At 40.9% G+C, this 8,670-nt stretch overlaps 2 non-coding genes across 2 annotated transcripts; both read left to right on the forward strand.

Annotated features, from left to right (window-relative positions):
• Positions 1–5,490: 5,490 nt before the first annotated feature.
• Positions 5,491–5,563, forward strand: trnaf-gaa (transfer RNA phenylalanine (anticodon GAA)). The gene has a single exon. It is a non-coding gene; the product is annotated as a tRNA-Phe (tRNA).
• A 537-nt stretch (positions 5,564–6,100) lies between these two features.
• trnaf-gaa (transfer RNA phenylalanine (anticodon GAA)) lies at positions 6,101–6,173 on the forward strand. The gene has a single exon. It is a non-coding gene; the product is annotated as a tRNA-Phe (tRNA).
• The last annotated feature ends 2,497 nt before the right edge of the window (positions 6,174–8,670 follow it).

The following is an 8,670-nucleotide window of genomic DNA, read 5'->3' on the forward strand; positions in this document are numbered from 1 at the left end:
GGAAACATACAGTATCAAGCTGCAGACAAAAGAGGAAGACAGAGTAAAAGGGAACTGAAAAGAGTGACCTTGATATAAATAGTGTCTGGCATGTGGTGTTTTGGCAGAGCTTTCACCTGCTGCTGGGGCCTCAGTCAGACACAAACATGCACGGTGCCATCTTATACCTTTAAACACAACATGACAGAGGAAGGACAGACGAGCAGCGAACATCAGCGGGTAAAACATCAAAGCATCTCTAGGCTTGTTAAGGAACAGGCCTGAACTTAATCTACGTAACAAGGTTCATCAAGGAAGCAGATTTACTAATTGTTTTTCTTCAGCACTACAGTGAACTGCCGGTTGATAAGTGTAGGTCAAACAATGACAATCTGCCAGTAATTCAGGCTACAACGAATAAAACTGTGGTGCACAAGAAGGAAACTGGCTCCAGAAAGAGAATATTTCAGCGGTTTATATGGTAAACAATGGTAAAAATAGATCTAGCTGTGAGGATTATGCAAATGATTAGTTTATTTGTGTTAATTGTTGCATAACTTTATATACTGTAGTGCAGGGCCAGATGTAACTGCGGCAGGATAAATGTCACTAAATGAAACCGAATGTCATGTAAAATAAATGTAATCACTTTTTAACTTGTTAAATAACGGTTTCTGTGATAAACTGACATTTTTAAAAGTGTGTATCTGGTCGGGACACACCTGCTCACAGACCTTCAGCTCTGCTTCAAATACGGCCTTTTACAGCCTTTCAATTATTGGACAGTTTATTGTTTTTCTTGCAGACTAACTTTTGCAAACTTAGCTCCGTGTTTGGTGTCAAAATGTCGACCCCGCCTCATAACACAAAAAACATACAGGTTTTTCTCCTCAAAGCACAAACTTGTATTCACCTTCACCTTTCTTCCTTCCAACTTCCTTCCACACCGACAATTTTCCTTTTCATGAACATTTTGTGATGATTATTTGCAAATATTTCTCAGTTGTTCTTGCTGGGAAAATCTCATTTGTTTATTGTCAGTGCAAACATTAAAGCAGCATAGACTTAAATTGAAAGGCATGACTGTCATTTTAAAATATCTTCTCGCGGGCCACATAAAATGACGTGGCGGGCCGCATTTGGCCCCCGGGCCTTGAGTTTGACACATGTGCTGTAGTGCATATGTTAAGTTTGTTTGGTCTCCCTTCTCCCTCGATTATAATTGTCATTTTAATTTCAGTTGTTGGTGATGCTGCTGATACGACAAAAGCGGCTGCTGCTCAAATACCAACTTTGCACCACAGTGTAGTAGGACAAATCATTATAAATTTAAATACAAACTGGCAGGACAGAGGAGAGATGGTTTCCTCGGGACAGTAACCCCGTCTCAAGGAGAAATACTCGCAAAAAGCCGTTTTTTAATGCACTTTAGACATCACACACGCACACAAACAGTATTAGCTTGAATGTAGCGCAGAAATGATGTGGGGAAGGTTATCCAATTATTCAGTCAAAGAAAAAGGAAAAAGGGAAAAGGGAAAAAAAGAGGAAGAGAGAAAGGAAAGGGATAAAGGAAAAGAGGGGGAAAAAGGAAGAAAGGAAAAGGAAACAATAAATAAAAGAGAATGGAGACTCAACCATGAAACTGAATGTCAAAACTAGTATAAACTTCATAACTAAACTGACTCGTTCATTCATTTTAACTGCTCAATAATAAAACATTAGGTCATTGTAAGACCCCAGCCGACCCCGTCAACCCACCCCAAGCTCTGATCATTGTTTTATTTCTGTTTATTTCCGGGTTTAACATTCTCCTGTCTGTTTCTTTGTCTCCTTTGCATGTTTCTCTTGTCAAGTCCTGTTATGTTTTGCACTGTACTGTTCTTTCATAAATAAAAGAGAAACAAAAAGAAAAAAATAAGTTTGTTTGGCCAAATTTTAGGTCATACTATATGGGTTTCAGCTTCATGTTATAGGGGACATTTTGAGGACTTTTCACTAATTAAACGATATATAATTTTGATTTAAACTGTCAATAATAATAGCTTTTGCAATAGCTGTACTTAATTTCCATCATTCTGAATTCCACGGACAGCTCTAACATAACTAAATGATGAAAACAGCAGGACCTGACACTGTTTTCTCCCATGGCGTGCTCATTCTCTCATTCTCCAGTAATCGGACGAGCTGTCTTAACACGCTGACAGAGATCACAGGAAGGTCCACTGCAGGTGAAGTAAACAGATACACAGTTTGCCGCTTCATTTAACTCTGTGTCGGCACCTCTGCAGAGCTTAGCAGCACGTTCAGCTATGCCACGCATGTCACCAACTCATCTGACACTATTAAGAAAAACCTCCTGGAGCCCGACACGTGAGGAAGGGGATAGAGGCCAATTATGATGGGAGAGTTTCTGTCCTTGTGTGGGCATTTGGGTTTAGGACAAGAATGTTCACATGAGGAGAATGGCATCTGAAGGGCACAGTAATGACAGACTTGGGCAGGTACGCGTGAGGTATTTATGGTGCTGTATTTTAGGGCAGGGGACGCTTGTGAGTTGATAAAATATATGGTGCACATTGCAATACAGACGATATCGCAATACAAGTCACTCTGGAGTATAAGTCGCACCAGCAAAAAATGCATAATAATGAAGAAAAAAAACATATAAGTCGCATTTTTGGGGGAAATTTATAAGAACAGACATTTTATCTTTAAAGGCAAATCATAAAAATAAGAATAAAATGTGGAACAACAGGCTGAATATCAGTACATCACGCTAACGTAACGCATTTATATTTATTCAGCTCCATGAAGCACAGACAGAACTGAACGCGTGTCTGGTTTGTTAACGTAAGATATTAACAGTTAATCAGATAAATAAAGCAGAAAAAACAAACAAGTTTACTCTGGATCTTGCTGTGTCAGGATTTGGGTTTTTTGTGTGTTCTGGGTTGTTTTCCTCGCTCCCTTCTACGTTTGAGCCTGGAGCTGGGCGGAGACTCTGGTACCACCTCCACACACCTGCTTCTCATCAGGCAATCAAGACTTTACCTGCGAGTAGAAAAGGACTGAGGATCCAACACTCAGGGCCAGATCGTTTTGTCATCTTCATGTCATGCTCTGGTTTACTTGCTCGTCTATCCACCGTGATTCCACTCCTTGGAACTACCCAGCATCTCCACGTCTGGTACAAACACCCCACCCTTTGACCCTGCGACCCACGACCCACTCCAGCTCTACAAATCAACTAACCCCAAGTCCTGTCTCTTTGGTCCCCTGTCAGTCTTTACGACACACTCCAAATCACGAAATCCATTGAATTCTTCATCGTCGGTGTCGCTTCTGAACAGCTCCACCAACTCCAGAGGAAGATGAAGAGCCGTTTCTGCTTCCACTTCCACATGGCTGTCATAAGTCAAGGGGTTGTTGACAATAACGAAGATGTGAAATTATATATTTTAATCATTTCACATATAAGTCGCATCTGAGTATAAGTCGCACCCCCGGACAAACTATGAAAAAAGTGTGACTTATCGTTCGGAAAATAATTCAATTCAATTCATTTTATTTTTGTAATGCCCAAAATCACAACAGTTTTCTCGAAGGGCGTTCATGTTTTGGTTGATGGGGGAAACCGGAGTACCCGGAGGAAACCCATCCAGACACGGGGAGAAACATGCAAAACTCCACACAGAAAGGCCTGGGCGACCCGGGGATTGAACCAAACCTTCTTGCTGTGAAGCATGAGTGATGCCACTCAGCCACCGTGCTGCCTACACGCAAAAACAAAACAACAGGAAAAATCAGACAAAACAAGAAAAATCGGCCAGGCGAGGAGGAGGGAGGGGGGCGGAGGAGGGCCAGGCGGGGAGGAGGAGAGGGTCCAGCTGTCATCGGGGCATCTGAAAGAGTTACACTCCACAGGGGGAGTGGGACAGGGGACAACATGTGAATAGCATTGCTGATGAGAAAATAGGACAAAGCAGAGAATAGTGCTCAGGTTGCCATACTTCCCCCAGCTAGTTATGTCCTACTGCAGCCTATCTTATCCCGGGTTTTAATGTCACTCCCTAACTCCCTCACTAAGTAACCTGGTCATAAACTATACCGAAGAGGAAGGTTTTAAGCCTGGTCTTAAATACAGAGACTGTGGGGGCCTGTTTAACATCAGCAGGGAGTTGATTCCATAGCACAGGAGCTTGGTAACTGAATGCTCTCCCTCCCACTGTACTTTTGGACGGTAATCGTATTTCAAATGAGAGGTATCAGTGTTTCGATCATTTGTCATTTATAATCAGCATCTCTTCCTTATTTAAATCATTGCCACAGTTGTCTCTGTTGCAGCCGGTACCACTGTCCCCCAAAACAGATTCTGTACATAAAAGGTGAAGCATGACATTATCTAGAAGCAGTGTTTGTCCTATTGGAGTGCACTGCCAACTGCACAACCGAGATTTATCTGTTCTTTTCTACTCAATACTTGGTCAAGCAAAAGCTAACACAGTAAAAAATGCAAAAGAATAAAATAAAATGAAGAAAACACATGGGTATAGTCTTTGTTTCTTTGACTATCTCTTCTGTTCTTCCTCATGAGCTGAAATTCCCAGTACTGTCAAAAGTGGGGAACGAGGCAAACTTTAAACAGTTCAAACAGCTTAAATATCTTTATATGAGCTTGTAAATACTGTATCCTCGTTAACCCCAGATCAGATGCCCACAGGATGCCCGACTCCAGATGAACAGGTAGAAGCTCGGGCTGAACTCAGTGGAAAAACACTGTGTGCACCTTTTGTACTAAAGGCTCGTTTTCCACACCGCTCACCTCACCTCAGAACAACCCAGAAACCAGATCCTCGTAGGTCACCCAGCTCGGACTAAAAATACCTCACACAAGTCATTCATCCCATCAAGACGATCGTTTTAACCGAGTCCACGTTTAATTTTTGAGACTAATAAAGATCAGAGTAAGGACAAAAATCAACTGGCTGCTGTTGTAAAGCTCTAACTCGCTTCTCACGTACAACAAGACTTCACAATATCCATCAGTCATCCGCACATCTGATGTAAATCCCATTAACCCAAACTGTTGTGATATTGTGTTATACGCACAAAAGATAATAAAATACACTGCCTGGCCAAAAAAAAAGTCGCCACCTGGATTTAACTAAGCAAATAGGTTGGGGTTGCTGAAACACTGAAAAGAATCAAAAGTTTCATAAATAAATACAACACAGATCTGCAAAGAGACACTGTAAAATCTTAAAAAATGTGTTTGAAATCCTGCTGGACTCGCTTTAAACATTTATTATTTAGCTTTATTTATGCAGGAAGAGCTCAAAGAGAACACTCAGACTCCTTTTCATGGGCGTCCTGTTCAAATACAGACAAATACAAACAAAAAACAAACTAATAGTCCATTTAAAACATTAAAAACTACAAGAGCCACAAAGCGACTGTATGTTCCGTTTGTTTAGGCACCTGTAGAACTTTTGTCGTTGTGCCCACTGAGCCGAAATAGCTCAGTTGGGAGAGCGTTAGACTGAAGATCTAAAGGTCCCTGGTTCGATCCCGGGTTTCGGCAGCCAAAATGGAGGCTTTTGAGCAAGGCACTGATCCACACCTCTCATTTAAAAGACAATTATTGACCTATTGAATCAAGTCATCCTGTCCAGGCTATTAAAAGAATATAATAATGGACTTTTTTTTTTTACAAACTTCCTAGGCTAATCTATAACTGTGGCCTTGTTAAATAAACTGCCTGGCCAAAAAAAAAAAAGTCGCCACCTGGATTTAACTAAGCAAATAGGTTTAGGTTGCTGCAGTTGGTCCGGTCGAGGTTCAGCTAAAAGAATGAGGTCAGCTGACACCTGAATATACTGAATTGATGGATTTTTTCTTCCCTGATGGCACGGGCATATTCCAAGACGACAATGCCAGGATTCATCAGGCTCAAATTGTGACAGAGTGGTTCAGGAGCATGAGACATTATTTTCACACATGGATTGTCCACCACAGAGTCCAGACTTTAACCTTAAGAGCCACAAAACGACTGCATGTTCCCTCCGTTGACTCGTACGACGCTCCCACCTGCAGAACAGTTGTCATCAGCCCTTACAGAGCCGAAATAGCTCAGTTGGGAGAGCGTTAGACTGAAGATCTAAAGGTCCCTGGTTCGATCCCGGGTTTCGGCAGCCAAAATGGAGGCTTTTGAGCAAGGCACTGATCCACACCTCTCATTTAAAAGACAATTATTGACCCATTGAATCAAGTCATCCTGTCCAGGCTATTACAAGAATATAATAATGGACTTTATTTTACAAACTTCCTAGGCTAATCTATAACTGTGGCCTTGTTAAATAAACTGCCTGGCCAAAAAAAAAAAAGTCACCACCTGGATTTAACTAAGCAAATAAGTTTAGGTTGCTGCAGTTGGTCCGGTCTAGGTTCAGTTAAAAGAATGAGTGAGACATTATTTTCACACAGGGATTGTCCACCACCGAGTCCAGATCTTAACCCCATTGAGAATCTTTGGGATGTGCTGGAGAAGCTTTGTGCAGCGTCAGACTTGACCATCATCAATGCAAGATCTGGGTGAAGAATTAATGCAAAACTGGATGGAAATAAATCTTGTGACGTTGCAGAAGCGAAATCAAAACAGCAACTTTTTTTTTGGCCAGGCAGTGTAAATCGGAATTGATTATCATAATATATCCCAAATGTGATGATCAAGGCAGCTGTGAATACAAAGAACAGAAATAAACCACTGTTAATTTGTTTTTTGGAGTATTTACCTGCAGGTTGAACGATTAAAGAAAGAATTAACTTTTACCTAAGACAACTGTTTGATCATGATGTCTCTATGATCAGTGTAAATCATGTTAAATCAAGACTGTGTGATAAGTTTCAGAGCTGAACATAGAGCCATGCCGTGACCTTCTGTATACATTAATTCAAGTGTAAAAGTCTTCATCCTGGAGCTGTTTCCTCTCTGACACTGGAGCTTCCTGAACCGTGACGTACAACATTTCAAACACAGAGGCACAGGAAACAGGGCATGACTGAGACGGTTAGGAAGTACAGAAGGGAGAGTGACTTCAGTTTGTTAACATTAGATATGAAAGAAAAAATGATCCTCCTCTGCAAAGACTTCAAAAGTGATCAATCTAATCTAAAAGACAAAGCCAAATTAAACACATGAGTGAGTTCTTTTGGCTATATAAGGCTGTGCTGCTGGTCCAGGTCATCGCTCGTTGAGTAGAAGTTGAGTCACTGAATGAAGCCAGTACTAACGAGGCTTATAATGGACAAGATCTAGGACTGTGGACGTCACACACTTCCTGGCTTTATGCCTCACCGTGCACTTAAGCTGTCATTTCCCTTCACAATCAGATGGGTGCTGTCCATTGACACAAACCAGACGGGATTCACTAGGTATTAGATCATAAACACTCATTCGTCCTGTGGTTTTTCAAAACACGAGGATCCGTGGATTTCTTCAGCTTATCGTGCTTTTCTAGACACTGTTCAATAATGGTTTGTCGTTTACATTTGAGTTCAAATGTTCTTCGAAATAATATAGCCCAGATCTGATCATCAATTCCTTTTGCAAAACGTAAACATTTACCGAACTATAATGCTGATTTTAACCATTGTGTAAAAAAAAAAATCCATTATTCATTTCATGTCAAGGTGCAGATCATATCATATAAATGGCACTGAGTGAAAGGCACATACAGGACAAGCTTTTAGTCCTGTATTATCAAAACTCTGTGATGTTTTGTCTGCATCTCTGTGCTGCAGCTGAAGGGCAAAGGGCCTTGGCTCACCTCACAGTCTGGCAGTATTAAGACGGTATTTAAACAGAAAACCAGGCACCACTGCAATTCTGTAATTCTACAAAGACTTTTATACTGTACAAAACGGTCTATCCTCACATGCACCACAGAACACGGAGAAGCATGATATTGTTTAATGTTACGTGGGAAAGAAACAAGTCACCAACATTTTTTGTGTTGTACTGGAAAAGCAGATAAAGCAGATAAAGCAGATAATCAGATAAATCGAAGAGAAAAATGTGATTCCTGCCTCTTTTTTAAACATTGTATTCTACTACACAAAACTGTCAGAAACTCTCCATCTCTTAATTCTTGTTCTGTGGTCCATGTTGACTTATCAGTATCATACGGTATCAGTCAGACGTCGAAATATGTTGGACGGTGATGGCGCCCAGCTCTATTAATACCATGTAGATAGGACCCTAGACATATCTGTATGTCAACAACACCAACCATCCTGACCATGCCCTCCACTGGGGCAGGGCCTCTTGTTTGTGTCTCAGAGCCATAGAGACATTTTTAATGTGGCTGTGGAACTGGAATCACAACAAAACTGCCTCTCACAGTCACATCAGTTTGTATTCAGCTCAGATGGAAAGATTTCATCTTAATGAATAAGTTCCAGACATTATAAAATTAAGAACAGTTGACACATGTGTGTGTCATCCTTGTACAATCACTTGGTTTTATATATAATGTAACTGAAAATAAAGATTGGGAAAGATCTACTGCACTGATCTAATTTCAACTGTTTCTGTTAATGAAGCTGTTTATTTGGAGCTTTACATGTAACTGTCTTTGACTGCGTTCTGTGACACTTCAGTGGTCCCTGCATAACCTTGTATAGCTGAGC

Source organism: Periophthalmus magnuspinnatus, chromosome 5 (assembly GCF_009829125.3).
Source record: "Periophthalmus magnuspinnatus isolate fPerMag1 chromosome 5, fPerMag1.2.pri, whole genome shotgun sequence".
NCBI classification, from domain to species: Eukaryota; Metazoa; Chordata; class Actinopteri; order Gobiiformes; family Gobiidae; genus Periophthalmus; species Periophthalmus magnuspinnatus.